The sequence below is a fragment of the Xenopus tropicalis genome, chromosome 8, assembly GCF_000004195.4.
Source record: "Xenopus tropicalis strain Nigerian chromosome 8, UCB_Xtro_10.0, whole genome shotgun sequence".
NCBI classification, from domain to species: Eukaryota; Metazoa; Chordata; class Amphibia; order Anura; family Pipidae; genus Xenopus; species Xenopus tropicalis.
This window is the reverse complement of record NC_030684.2, coordinates 15,149,040-15,164,054: the sequence shown is the minus strand read 5'-3', so window position 1 is coordinate 15,164,054 and position 15,015 is coordinate 15,149,040. Positions and strand designations below refer to the sequence as shown.

The following is a 15,015-nucleotide window of genomic DNA, read 5'->3' as shown; positions in this document are numbered from 1 at the left end:
GGGCTGTTTGTGCCTCTGGGTACTGGGAATGCCAGGGGGGCTGTAAGGTGCCACAGACAGTCACTATTTTTTGGGCTGGGGGGGGGGCTGTTTGTGCCTCTGGGTACTGGGAATGCCAGGGGGGCTGTAAGGTGCCACAGACAGTCACTATTTTTTGGGCTGGGGGGGGGGCTGTTTGTGCCTCTGGGTACTGGGAATGCCAGGGGGGCTGTAAGGTGCCACAGACAGTCACTATTTTTTGGGCTGGGGGGGGGCTGTTTGTGCCTCTGGGTACTGGGAATGCCAGGGGGGGCTGTAAGGTGCCACAGACAGTCACTATTTATTGGGCTGGGGGGGGGCTGTTTGTGCCTCTGGGTACTGGGAATGCCAGGGGGGGCTGTAAGGTGCCACAGACAGTCACTATTTTATTGGGCTGGGGGGGGGCTGTTTGTGCCTCTGGGTACTGGGAATGCCAGGGGGGCTGTAAGGTGCCACAGACAGTCACTATTTATTGGGCTGGGGGGGCTGTTTGTGCCTCTGGGTACTGGGAATGCCAGGGGGGCTGTAAGGTGCTACAGACAGTCACTATTTATTGGGCTGGGGGGCTGATCTGCAAACTTAGGAAAGCTTTACAGCTTGGTACTTTGGAGCAAAAAGAAATGTTTACCCATTATAGATTCGGGGGGATTTGTACTTTCCAAAAATATATGGCTTTCTGGGGTGAGTGTACTTTTTTTGTAGCATTATCCGACATATAATGATGTAAATGTGTTGATTTGGCAGAAGCTGAAATGACAGAAATGACAGTACATATGGGGGTATGTTCCCATTGGGGCCCCTACATGCCACATACTTAGCTAAACCTATACATATTGGGCATCAAACTGTTCAGGGGACCCCTGGGGTTCATATTTAGGGTGTTTTATTTGGTTACTTTATGACCTGTAGGAGATACGATACTATAGACTGGAAGCTTTAAAGCAATTTTTTTTTTAAATCACAAATTTTGATAAAAACCAATAAATTTAGGAAAGCATAGCGACTTGATAGTTTGGAGTAGACAGACAGTTGTGCCTATTCTGGATTCCCCAGAATCTGTTCTTTCCAAAAATGCCCAATTTTCTGGGATAAACCTTCTGTTAGTGGAAATTTTGTCCTTTAAATCTAAAATATGCAGCTTTCTGGAGCAGTGCTTTGGGAATTTGGTAATGTACTGCTGGGAGTTTGTGACCTATACAAGTGAGAAATCCCCATAAAACTATATATATTTGGTATTGGCACGTTCAGGAGACATGGGACTTTCCAAATCAGTTGTATATTCGGGCATAAAATAATTTTTGTTTCTAGTATGTGTGTTTATATTATGGAAAATGTGATTTTTTTTTATTTTTACACATTTAGACGCCTATATCTTGTTACAGAATTGGAATTACACAAAAATTCTACCATATTTTGAAAGCTTAGATTGTTCTGAAAAAATCGATATATTGTTTTCCTGGGTAAACTAAAAGTCCCCCCAAGGAAAGGCCCCTAAAGTGAAACAGTGCAAAATGTTCAAAAACTGTCTGGCAATACACGTTCCGCTTTGACCAAAACAGCTGGCAGTAAAAGGGTTAATGCTATTCAGGAGAATTCAGTTCATGATCAAATGCAGACATTGATAAAGAAATGGCAGACACCGGACAAAAATGTCCCCACGGTCCCTGTGTCCCCCTAGACATGGGAGAAAAGGAGATTTATGTGTTACTGTTAAATCCTTTTCTCTCCAGTCGTAAGGGGGACACAGGGCTTCCCTCCCCCAACTCTTGTTCAAAATTGCCCTTAGTCTTGTTGAGAGTTGTTAGTAGGTTTATGTTCTAGAGCTTATTTCTCTTTATTACAAGCTGGCTCCCTTCCGGAATGGTGGGGTAAAGGGAGAGGAGGAGGGTCCTCACCTGTCATCAGTGTCCTGTCTCCTGATGTCCTCTTTGTTTAGGAACCCATTGGTGCTTAATTAACAACACTGGGCTGATTTGCCCCTGGGCAGTAACCCATAACAGTAACCCATTTTTCAGCCGCATAACAAGAATATCCATGTGAGCTTCTCGGTTTTGTCTTAGATCTGCCTGGCCATGTAACAAGCAATAGGGAGAATCTGAGCTTCCTAACGACATAAGTATTGGGGGGGCACTGATGGGTTTCCAAATTCCAGGGGAGGTTGCTAATAAAAATAAAAAATCAGCCCAGGTTTTATCTTAAATTAACTTTCCCTTTAATTCATCTATGATTGCAGGTCACCATTCCCCAACGTGCTGTTCATTCTGGGGATCCATACGCCCGGAAACTGCAACGTTCAGGCCAGGCAGGTTAGTGACTTGTGTGCTTTCAAATCTTATTTCCTAAAATGTGTTTAAACTTGGCTTTTGTTTTAATATCTGTTTCTTTTATATAAAGGAGCCATGGCTGTAAGTTTCCCTAAGTTTGACTCTTTCATATATGTCAGTAGGTGACCCGCTGCTTTCCACTTACAGGTACCAAACAAGCACCTCTGAAAGCACCGGGGAAGCAAGACAGAAGCAAAGAGGGCAAGAAAGAAGATCCCCAGATTCTTTTGCTTCAGGTGAAGCTGCGTTTGAATATTTAATTATTCCTTGGGTCATTCTGTTCATGTAATGTGTGAAACAGATATTGGGGTCAGAGCCGGGTTAAGCGACCGGGCGCCCTAGACAACCCAGTCGGCCACCTGCCCCCCCCAATCCTTGCACCCTAGGCAGCTGCCTCTGCTTCCTACCCATAGTTCTGACCCTGATTGGGGTTCCTACTTTTGGATTACAAGCCTTCTTGAAAGGCAACTGAATTCAAGTTGTTACCTTTTCTTCTGACCAGGTGGAGGCGCTGCAGGCCCAGCTGGAAGAGCAGACACGACTATCCAAAGAGCAGATAGAGACTCTGTTAGAGGACAGGAAGGTCCGCGTGGAAGAAACCCAGGTGCAGCACCAAAGAGACCAGGACAAAATGAAATCTATGACAGATAAGTGAGTGTGTGAGAAAAGTAGAGAAATCCATAGGCCTCCTACACCTAGGGTTGGGGAAATCAGCCCCCTGTTGTACATCACTGGCTTCTGGAACCATCACTTTCTATCTTTCCCAGGCTGAATAAGACCCAGAAATTGCTGTACGAGAGCACCAGGGATTTCCTGCAACTGAAATAATTTGAGTGCCGAGCCAATGAGAAATCTTGGATGGCCGAGAAAGATCGGCTGCTCCGAGAGCTAGACCGGTGCCGAGAGCAGTTGGCTTTAAGTAGTGACACAGAGCAAGAGCGGGAACACGAGCGAGAGATCCTGCGTTTGTCATTGGCCGAGAAAGCAAGTCGGCACTCGCACAGTGAGGAAGTGAAGGGTAATTCCCATGAATGTGTGAATAAAGGATATTATGGTATTAGCGCTGCTTGCTGGTTCTTATGCCTCTTCTTATACAGTCTCTTACAGAGCAGCTGGCACAAGCACATCGCCTCGCTGAAATGTACCGGGAGCAGTGTGTGACACTGGAGGATGAGCTGGGAAAGATACGAGAGGAGGGAGACGTGGGCAGGGAAATCTTCAAGGTGAGTTCTTAATACCTTGTAAAGGGGGGTTCACATTTGAGTTACCATTTACTACAGGGGTCCTGAAACTTTTTAGACATGGGGCCAGTTCATGGTCCCTCAGACTGCTGGGGGGCCGGACTGTAGTCCTCAAACTAGGCCCCCGCATCCTCAAACTATGGCCCACTGTCTGTTCCCCTGCTCCCCGCTGCATCCTCTTGCTCCCTGCTTTGTCCTCCGACTCCCTGCTCCCCCGCTCAATCCTCCGGCTCCCTGCTCCCCTGCTTTGTCCTTCGACTCCCTGCTCCCCCGCTCCATCCTCCGTCTCCCTGCTCCCCTGCTTCGTCCTCCGACTCCCTGCTCCCCCACTCCCAGCTGTGTCCTCCAGCTCCCTGCTCCCCCGCTGCATCCCCCGGCTTCCCCACTCCCAGCTGTGTCTTCTGGCTCCCTGCTTCCCCACTCCCTGCTTCGTCCTCTTGCTCCCTGCTCCCCTGTCTTGTCCTCCAGCTCCCCTGCTTCGTCCTCCAACTCCCTGCTCCCCCACTCCCAGCTGTGTCCTCTGGCTCCCTACTCCCCCGCTGCATCCCCCGGCTCCCCCACTTCCTGCTGCGTCCTCCAGCTCCCTTCTCCCCCGCTCCGTCCTCCGCCTTCCTGCTCCCCTGCTTCATTCTCCGACTCCCTGCTCCCCCACTCCCTGCTGCATCCTTTAGCTCCCTGCTCCCCCATTCCCTGCTGCGTCTGCAGGTCTACAGGTAGTAGCCAGGGGTGAGGAGGCAGCCGGGGCCAGGTTAATTACCTTGGGGGGCTAAATCCGGCCTTTGGGCCATGGTTTGAAGATCCCTGATTTAGTATGATGTAGAAAGTAATATTCTAATACAGTTTGCAATTGGTCTTTATTTTTTTGTGTTTGTTAAATGTATTTTACTTTTTGTTCAGCCACTCCCGAGTCATCTGGTTGCTAGGGTTTACATTACCCTATTAGCAACCAGGAAGTGGTTTGAGTGAGAGACTGGTATATGAATAGGAGAGGGCCTAAATAGAGAAATAACAATAACAACTAGAAGTGGAAGGTTGAGAACAAACTTTATGTTGGGTTAAAAAACGTGAAGTCACTAAAGGAAATTTGATCTGTTGGCTCCGCCCACTTTCTCTAACCTTGGACCACAGTTCTATAGTAAAAACCACTGTGCAAAGTTTGGGGACCCTGGTTTTAATACTGTCTGAATGGCAGCAATTTAAATTTCCCCACTGAAAGTCAACAAGAGACATCTGATTGGCGGTTGGTGGCTCCGCCCACTTTTTCTAACCTGGAATTGTACTTACCCAGTGACTAACTCTGCAAACTTTGCATTAACTCTGCAAAGTTTGGGGACCCCGGTGTTATTACTGTGAGAATGGCAGCAGGTAAAATCTGATTGGCTGTTCACAGTTCCGCCCACTTTTGGGCATCCAACAATCATCATATTTTCATTCAGGCTGACCCCATGACTATGTGATTCAAGTTTGGGGACTGTAGCCTCAGAGCTGTAAGATTGGCAGCAGTTTAAATTTTCCCATTAAAGTCAATGGGTTATATTTGATTGGCTGTTGTTGGCCCCTCCCCCTTTGGGATCCAGCAATTGTCGCTGTTTCATTCTTCATTTCATTCTTCCCTGTCAAAGTCAATGGAAAATTGGGGTGTTCGGAGCAGCGCCACAAAAAGACGGGGGGAATCGCTTAGAAAAGCACAAGCAACCTGCTCCGCTATAGGGCGAAGAAGTGTGGGGAGTCTGGGTGTTGTACCCCTAAAGCTGTAGGTGGAGTAGCGTTTAGAAAATGGGGGGCGCTAAAAATAAGAAGAAAAAGCGGAAGAATAAGCTGAAGTCGAAGAACAGTATGATGGGTTTTTCAAATCAACACAATTAAAAGTAGCCTCGCGGAGCAATAGTTTCTTGGCTGCCGGGTCAGTGACCCCATTTGACTGTGGAAAGAGTCAGAAGAAGAAAGCAAATAATTAAAAACCGCTTTGTTCGCTTTTATAAAAATGTGACTGGTTATCTCCCCTAGTCCTCCTGTAGTGTTACAGTTACCCAACATCTGTTTGTGAGATTAATATCCAATGTTATTCTTATACCAGGAACGTTCAGATAAGGTGGCCAAGCGGCTGCAATTGATGGCGCAGAGATACGAGGCTCTGGAGAAAAGGCGCAACATGGAGGTAGAGGGCTATAAGACTGACATCAAGCTGCTGAGACAGCGGTTAAAGGATGTAGAGAAGCAACTATTCAAGGTGAGTCTGGGATAGACCGACGGCAAGATTTTCTGTTGCACGCATCTCATTGCCTTATACGAAAGCATATCTATATACAGAAACAAGATGGCAGAGAATAAATATTAAGTGTCACCTTAACCAAACAGGGGAAAACACACAGGCTGGTATTTTCTAGTACAATCTAGTAGAAGAGATGGCTATTCTGAGACAATTTGCAATTGGTCTTTTTTTTTTTATTTGTGGATTTTACTTAGCTTTTGTTCAGTAGCTTTCCAATTCGAAATTTCAGCAGCTGTCTGGTTGCTTGGGTTCAAATTAGTCTAGCAACCAGTCAGCGCTTTGAATAAGAGACTTGAACATGAGTAGGAGAGCACCTGAATAGAACGATAAGTAATAAAAAAGGACAATAAAACTGTAGCCTCACAGAGCAGTAGTTTATGGGCTGCCGGGGTCAGTGACCCCCATTTAGAGCCAGACGAAGAATGCAAATGATTAAAAAAAAAAAACTATAAAAAAATGAAGACAAATTAAAAATTGACCATTCTATAACATACTTGAAGGTAAAAACCCATTATCCAGAATGCTCGGAACCAAGGGTATTCTGGGTATGGGGTCTTTCCGTAATTTGGACCTCCATACCTTAAGTCTACTAAAAAATCATTTAACCATTAAATAAACCCAATAGGGCTGTTCTGCCCCCAATAAGGGGTAATTATATCTTAGTTGGGATCAAGTACAGGTACTGTTTTATTATTACAGAGAAAAGGGAATCATTTAACCATTAAATAAACCCAATAGGGCTGTTCTGCCCCCAATAAGGGGTAATTATATCTTAGTTGGGATCAAGTACAGGTCCTGTTTTATTATTACAGAGAAAAGGGAATCATTTAACCATTAAATAAACCCAATAGGGCTGTTCTGCCCCCAATAAGGGGTAATTATATCTTAGTTGGGATCAATTACAAGGTACTGTTTTATTATTACAGATAAAAAGAAAATCAGGTTTAAAATGGAGTCTATGGGAGACGGCATTCTGTAATTCAGAGCTTTCTGGATAACGGGTTTCCGGATAAGTGATCCCATACCTGTACTATGATATTTGGAGCAGCAGTTACATTTTCTAGCCAGTAGGGGGAGCTTAAACTTCATAACACTGCTATTGCTGTACTAGAGGATTAAACACACGCAGTGAGACGGCTCATAACCAAACTAAGAAGGAACCCCTATGGGTAAGGGCCCTGTGGGGGTGAGAGGAGATGTGAATTAATCTTGCTCTCCTCTTTTTGCTCTCCTCTCAGGTGACGCTGAACATCGGGCCAGACCAAGATCTTGCTATTCTGGATGCAGTGCGGCAGGGCAACAAAAAGACACAAAAAATTCAAGGGGAACTGCGCAACTTAAAGGCCAAAATCTGTGGCCTGGGGAATGAACTGAGAATCGGATAGAGCACAAGGGAGACTGACGGAGCTGCCACACTAAACAAGGAGCCACAGGTAAAGGTCTACCCTGGCTCTACCTCTGGGATTATATAGTGTGTTCGGCCCAGGAAGGAAGAATATTGGCGGCCATACACGTTGCCAAGCGAGCTGATCTTCTCCCGGTATCCCCACCTACGGGTGGGTTATATCGGGCGAATTCAGGCTTATTAGAACAAGGGATATTAGAACAACGAATCAAGTACAGTACCTGTACTTGATCCCAACTAAGATATAATTACCCCTTATTGGGGGCAGAACAGCCCTATTGGGTTTATTTAATGGTTAAATGATTCCCTTTTCTCTGTAATAATAAAACAGTACCTGTACTTGATCCCAACTAAGATATAATTACCCCTTATTGGGGGCAGAACAGCCCTATTGGGTTTATTTAATGGTTGAATGATTCCCTTTTCTCTGTAATAATAAAACAGTACCTGTACTTGATCCCAACTAAGATATAATTACCCCTTATTGGGGCAGAACAGCCCTATTGGGTTTATTTAATGGTTAAATGATTCCCTTTTCTCTGTAATAATAAAACAGTACCTGTACTTGATCCCAACTAAGATATAAATAATCCTTATTGGATGCAAAACAATCCTATTGGGTTTAATTAATGTTTTATTGATTTTTTAGTAGACTTAAGGGATGGAGATCCAAATTACGGAAAGACCCCTTATCCGTAATACCCTTTGTACCGAGCATTCTGGATAACCGGCCCTATACCTGTATGTCCTTAGGCCTTTAATGGCACTTTGCCAGGGTGCCCCGAGGTGTCATCCAACTATGTTATTTACATAATCAGATAAATTAGGTTTAAAAGGACACACGTGGATCACGTTCAGCCATAATGCCTGTATATAACCTGCCTAACTGCTAGTTGACCCAGAGGAAGGATAAACCCCTTCTGAGGCCTCTCTATTTGCTGCAGGGGGGGGGGGATTCCTTCCTGACTGGACCAACTGGTACCACGATCTCCCATAACCCTGTATTCAGCCGTCCAACCCATTCTAATCAGTCAGTACAGTACAACCAATCAGTGTTTTTACATATTTCTGGTTTGAGTTCTTGAGCCCAGTTGTATTTGGGGGTACAGTTCCCCTTATTATGGGGGGGCATTTCTTGCTGGGGGGGCAGTCCCAGTAGGGCCCTACTTTCCCCAATAGGCAGGTGTTGTGTAGATGTGCTTTTTGGCGAGGAGATCCTTATGGTTTGGGGCATTACAGAGAGGGGGGGTTGCCAGGCTATGATAGTATGGATGGTACAGGCCGAGGGCTCGGGGTACAGGGCTTGTTGCTGGTTACCAGATGGGTAACTGGTTTAGCCTTCAGTGTAATGGTGAGTACATGGCGTGAGTTGTTGCCTTATATATCAGCACCCCCTGAGCCCCCACAGTACTGTAATCTTCTTTGCAGCTACAACTCTGTGTGTTTTGCCTTTTTATTGCCTCTGGCTATAATACCTTGAGCCTTAAGCTGCCCATACGCGCACCAATGATATCGCAGGAAACCTTGTTCGGTGCGTTTGGGGAATCCATGGGAACCGGTATCTCAGGCTGCGGATATGGGTCGTCTCATCACTCAGCCGGGATAAAGATTTTTATCAGTAACCCACAAACACTAACCCACTGCTGTCCCGCAATACCCTAACCCACATCCCACTGTAACCCACAAACACTAACCCACTGCTGTCCCGCAATACCCTAACCCACATCCCACTGTAACCCACAAACACTAACCCACTGCTGTCCCGCAATACCCTAACCCACATCCCACATGTAACCCACAAACACTAACCCACTGCTATCCCAATACCCACCTCAATCCCACAACCTACAAACCCAACCATCCACTGTACCCACAACACTAACACTGCTGTCCCGCAATACCCTAACCACATCCCACTGCCACAACACTTGCTGTCCGCAATACCCTAACACTAACCGACTGCGTGTCCCGCAATTACCCTAACCCACATCCACTGTAACCCACAAACACTAACCCACTGCTGTCCCGCAATACCTAAACCCACATCCCACTGTAACCCACAAACACTAACCCACTGCTGTCCCGCAATACCCTAACCCACATCCCACTGTAACCCACAAACACTAACCCACTGCTGTCCGCAATCCTAACCCACATCCCACTGTAACCCACAAACACTAACCCACTGCTGTCCCGCAATACCCTAACCCACATCCCACTGTAACCCACAAACACTAACCCACTGCTGTCCCGCAATACCCTAACCCACATCCCACTGTAACCCACAAAACACTAACCCACTGCCTGTCCCGCAATACCCTAACCCACCATCCCACTGTAACCCACAAACACTAACCCACTGCTGTCCCGCAATACCCTAACCCACATCCCACTGTAACCCAACAAACACTAACCCACTGCTGTCCCGCAATACCCTAACCCACATCCCACTGTAACCCACAAACACTAACCCACTGCTGTCCCGCAATACCCTAACCCACATCCCACTGTAACCCAACTAACCCACTGCTGTCCCGCAATACCCTAACCCACATCCCACTGTAACCCACAAACACTAACCCACTGCTATCCCGCAATACCCTAACCCACATCCCACTGTAACCCACAAACACTAACCCACTGCTGTCCCGCAATACCATAACCCACATCCCACTGTAACCCACAAACACTAACCCACTGCTGTCCCGCAATACCCTAACCCACATCCCACTGTAACCCACAAACACTAACCCACTCCTGTCCCGCAATACCCTAACCCACATCCCACTGTAACCCACAAACACTAACCCACTCCTGTCCCGCAATACCCTAACCCACATCCCACTGTAACCCACAAACACTAACCCACTGCTGTCCCGCAATACCCTAACCCACATCCCACTGTAACCCACAAACACTAACCCACTGCTGTCCCGCAATACCATAACCCACATCCCACTGTAACCCACAAACACTAACCCCACTGGCTGTCCCGCAATACCCTAACCCACATCCCACTGTAACCCACAAACACTAACCCACTGCTGTCCCGCAATACCATAACCCACATCCCACTGTAACCCACAAACACTAACCCACTGCTGTCCCGCAATACCCTAACCCACAAACACTAACCCACTGCTGTCCCGTAATACCCTAAACCCACATCCCACTGTAACCCACAAACACTAACCCACTCCTGTCCCGCAATACCCTAACCCACCTCCCACTGTAACCCACAAACACTAACCCACTTCTGACCCGCAATACCCTAACCCACGTCCCACTGTAACCCACAAACACTAATCCACTCCTGACCCGCAATACCATAACCCACATCCCACCCTAACCCACAAAACATTAACCCACTCCTGACCATAATACCCTAACCCACATCCCACTGTAACCCACAAACACTAACCCATCCTGTCCCGCAATACCATAACCCACATCCCACTGTAACCCACAAACACTAACCCACTCCTGTCCCGCAATACCATATCCCACATCCCACTGTAACCCACAAACATTAACCCAACCCGCAATACCATATCCCACATCCCACTGTAACCCACTCCTGATCCACAATACCCTAACTCACATCCCACTGTAACCCACAAACACTAACCCACTCCTGTCCCGCAATACCCTAACCCACATCCCACTGTAACCCACAAATATTAACCCACTCCTTTCCCGCAATACCATAACCCACATCCCACTGTAACCCACAAACACTAATCCACTCCTGTCCCGCAATACCATAACCCACATCCCACCCTCACCCACAAAATATTAACCCACTCAATGGCCCTAGAGTAGCAGCATGGGAATCCATGATCAACAAAGCTATACCCCTATACAAGCTAACGTACATAAGGAGAGGGTGCCCTCAAAAATTTGATAAAATATGGTCACCATGGATAGACGCAGAACCCCCCTAAGATATGCAGGTCAGGGAAGTACCCCCCATATCCCCCCCTTGAATAACCTACACACCCAGACACAAGGTAACAGTGTAACCCCAATATCTCACTAAGGCCCTGAAGGGCAGGCTAGTAACCAGAAACACAGCTTGAATGGCAAATAGCATCGGTATCTGCAAAGAAGGCACTGCAATGTTATTATTGTTATGTTGTTATTTACTTTATTTACTTTCTGTACAACAAGTAAATGACAATGGAAACAATATACTGCAAACTATGTACATTTACACTCAATAAAAGAATTGTTATAAAAAAATATATATATATATTAACCCACTCCTGATCCCACAATACCATAACCCACATCCCACTCTAACCCACAAACACTAACCCACTCCTGACCCGCAATACCATAACCCACATCCCACCCTAACCCACATGACATTAACCCACTCCTGACCCATAATAACCTAACCCACATCCCACTGTAACCCACAAACACTAACCCACTCCTGTCCCGCAATACCCTAACCCACATCCCACTGTAACCCACAAACACTAACCCACTCCTGTCCCGCAATACCATAACCCACATCCCACTGTAACCCACAAACACTAACCCACTCCTGTCCCGCAATACCATAACCCACATCCCACTGTAACCCACAAGACATTAACCCACTCCTGTCCCGCAATACCATAACCCACATCCCACTGTAACCCACAAACACTAACCCACTCCTGTCCCGCAATACCCTAACCCACATCCCACTGTAACCCACAAACATTAACCCACTCCTGTCCCGCAATACCATAACCCACATCCCACTGTAACCCACAAACATTAACCCACTCCTGTCCCGCAATACCATAACCCACATCCCACTGTAACCCACAAACATTAACCCACTCCTGACCCCAAATATTATAACCCACATCCCACCCTAACCCACAAGACATTAACCCACTCCTGCAGTTGTTAGAAGATTCTGATATCCGTGATGAAGAGAACATGGAGGGCTGCCATCGGGACCACGATGTTAAAGATGTTTGTGGGGGCCCAAGGATGGTAATTAGGCCCCTATTTATGCCCCCGACCCTCCCCCGATGGCTGCCTCGTTGTTGATGTTTCAGTGCTTCGTTCCTAAGGAGAGATTGTTCAGTGTTATCCATGGAGTAGGTGAGTATATAATAATTCTGCAATTTGTTCCTTTACTGTGACCATGACCCGCAATTCCATAACCCACATCCCACTGTAACCCCCAAACACTAACCCACTCCTGTCCCACAATACCCTAACCCACATCCCACTGTAACCCACAAACACTAACCCACTCCTGTCCCGCAATACCATAACCCACATCCCACTGTAACCCACAAACACTAACCCACTCCTGTCCCGCAATACCTAACCCACATCCCACTGTAACCACAAACACAAACCCACTCCTTACCCGCAATACCATAACCCACATCCCACCCTAACCCACAAACATTAACCCACTCCTGACCCGCAATACCATAACCCACATCCCACCCTAACCCACAAACATTAACCCACTCCTGACCCGCAAATAACCATAACCCACATCCCACTATAACCCACAAACACTAACCCACTCCTGACCCGCAATACCATAACCCACATCCCACCCTCACCCACAAACACTAGCCCACTCCTGACCCGCAATACCATTACCCACATCCCACCCTCACCCACAAACACTAACCCACTCCTTACCCGCAATACCATAACCCACATCCCACCCTAACCCACAAACATTAACCCACTCCTTACTCGCAATACCATAACCCACATCCCACCCTAACCCACAAACATTAACCCACTCCTTACTCGCAATACCATAACCCACATCCCACCCTAACCCACAAGACGATAACTTACATGTGCAGTTGTTAGAAGATGCTGTCTATGAAGATTCTCATTCATCCAGGTCATGATATACAGTATCTAGTAGAATTAAGTCTAAAACAACTGGACTTTTCTGAGTTTTTCTTGAAAACGTTTCACCACTCATCCGAGTGGCTTCTTCAGTTCAAATGACTGGTAGGGAATTCCCCGGTATTTAAACTCTTGATGGTAGTAGAGTCACAGACATCCAATCACAATGGTTCCATTGAACTTGTTCAGTTAGGTGTTAGCTGAAACTGACAGGTGTAAGAAGGTATGATCCAATCACAATGGTACCAAGATTCTCATTGATGAAGGTGTTAATCCTTCAAAGTACATGACTGGAAGTGTGAACTGTTGTGAAACTGCCGGGGTAAGGATGTCAACGCGCCATTGTATGTTGGTGACAAGCGGTGTCTCAGGCCCCCTCCTCTGTTCAGGGATGGTTTTTCCAGGTTGGCATAAATGGCCTCTTTCACACCTCTTTCAAACCATCTGTCCTCTCGGTCCAAAATATGCACGTTACTGTCCTCAAAAGAGTGACCTTTTTCTTTGAGGTGTAGATAGACCGCTGAGTCTTGTCCTGAGGAGTTTGCCCGCCTATGTTGGGCCATTCTCTTACAGAGAGGTTGTTTTGTCTCCCCAATGTATAAGTCTGAGCACTCTTCACTACACTGGACAGCATAGACCACATTACTTTTCATGTGCTTGGGTGTTGGGTCTTTCGGGTGCACCAGCTTCTGTCTCAGGGTGTTGCTGGGTTTGAAAAACACAGGAATGCGATGTTTGTTGAAAATTCTCCTAAGTTTTTCTGATGTTCCAGCAACATATGGAATGACTATGTTGTTTCGCCTGCTGTGTTCCTCCCTTCTGTTTGTAGGTCTGGTCTTTCTGTTGGTCTTTGATTTGGTTTTGATGAAGGCCCAGTCTGGGTACCCACAAGTTTTCAGAGCTCCTTTTAGATGTTTATATTCTTTCTCCTTGGCCTCTGCATTGGATGCCACAGTTTCAGCCCGATGATGTAAAGTCCTAATTACACCCAGTTTATGTTCCAAAGGGTGGTGGGAATCAAACAGCAAGTACTGGTCTGTGTGGGTGGTGATTCCCACCACCCTTTGGAACATAAACTGGGTGTAATTAGGACTCTACATCATCGGGCTGAAACTGTGGCATCCAATGCAGAGGCCAAGGAGAAAGAATATAAACATCTAAAAGGAGCTCTGAAAACTTGTGGGTACCCAGACTGGGCCTTCATCAAAACCAAATCAAAGACCAACAGAAAGACCAGACCTACAAACAGAAGGGAGGAACACAGCAGGCGAAACAACATAGTCATTCCATATGTTGCTGGAACATCAGAAAAACTTAGGAGAATTTTCAACAAACATCGCATTCCTGTGTTTTTCAAACCCAGCAACACCCTGAGACAGAAGCTGGTGCACCCGAAAGACCCAACACCCAAGCACATGAAAAGTAATGTGGTCTATGCTGTCCAGTGTAGTGAAGAGTGCTCAGACTTATACATTGGGGAGACAAAACAACCTCTCTGTAAGAGAATGGCCCAACATAGGCGGGCAAACTCCTCAGGACAAGACTCAGCGGTCTATCTACACCTCAAAGAAAAAGGTCACTCTTTTGAGGACAGTAACGTGCATATTTTGGACCGAGAGGACAGATGGTTTGAAAGAGGTGTGAAAGAGGCCATTTATGCCAACCTGGAAAAACCATCCCTGAACAGAGGAGGGGGCCTGAGACACCGCTTGTCACCAACATACAATGGCGCGTTGACATCCTTACCCCGGCAGTTTCACAACAGTTCACACTTCCAGTCATGTACTTTGAAGGATTAACACCTTCATCAATGAGAATCTTGGTACCATTGTGATTGGATCATACCTTCTTACACCTGTCAGTTTC

At 46.6% G+C, this 15,015-nt stretch overlaps 1 pseudogene; it reads left to right on the top strand.

Annotated features, from left to right (window-relative positions):
• Positions 1–7,161, top strand: part of LOC116406985 — a 65,110-nt pseudogene extending 57,949 nt beyond the window's left edge.
• Positions 7,162–15,015: the final 7,854 nt, after the last annotated feature.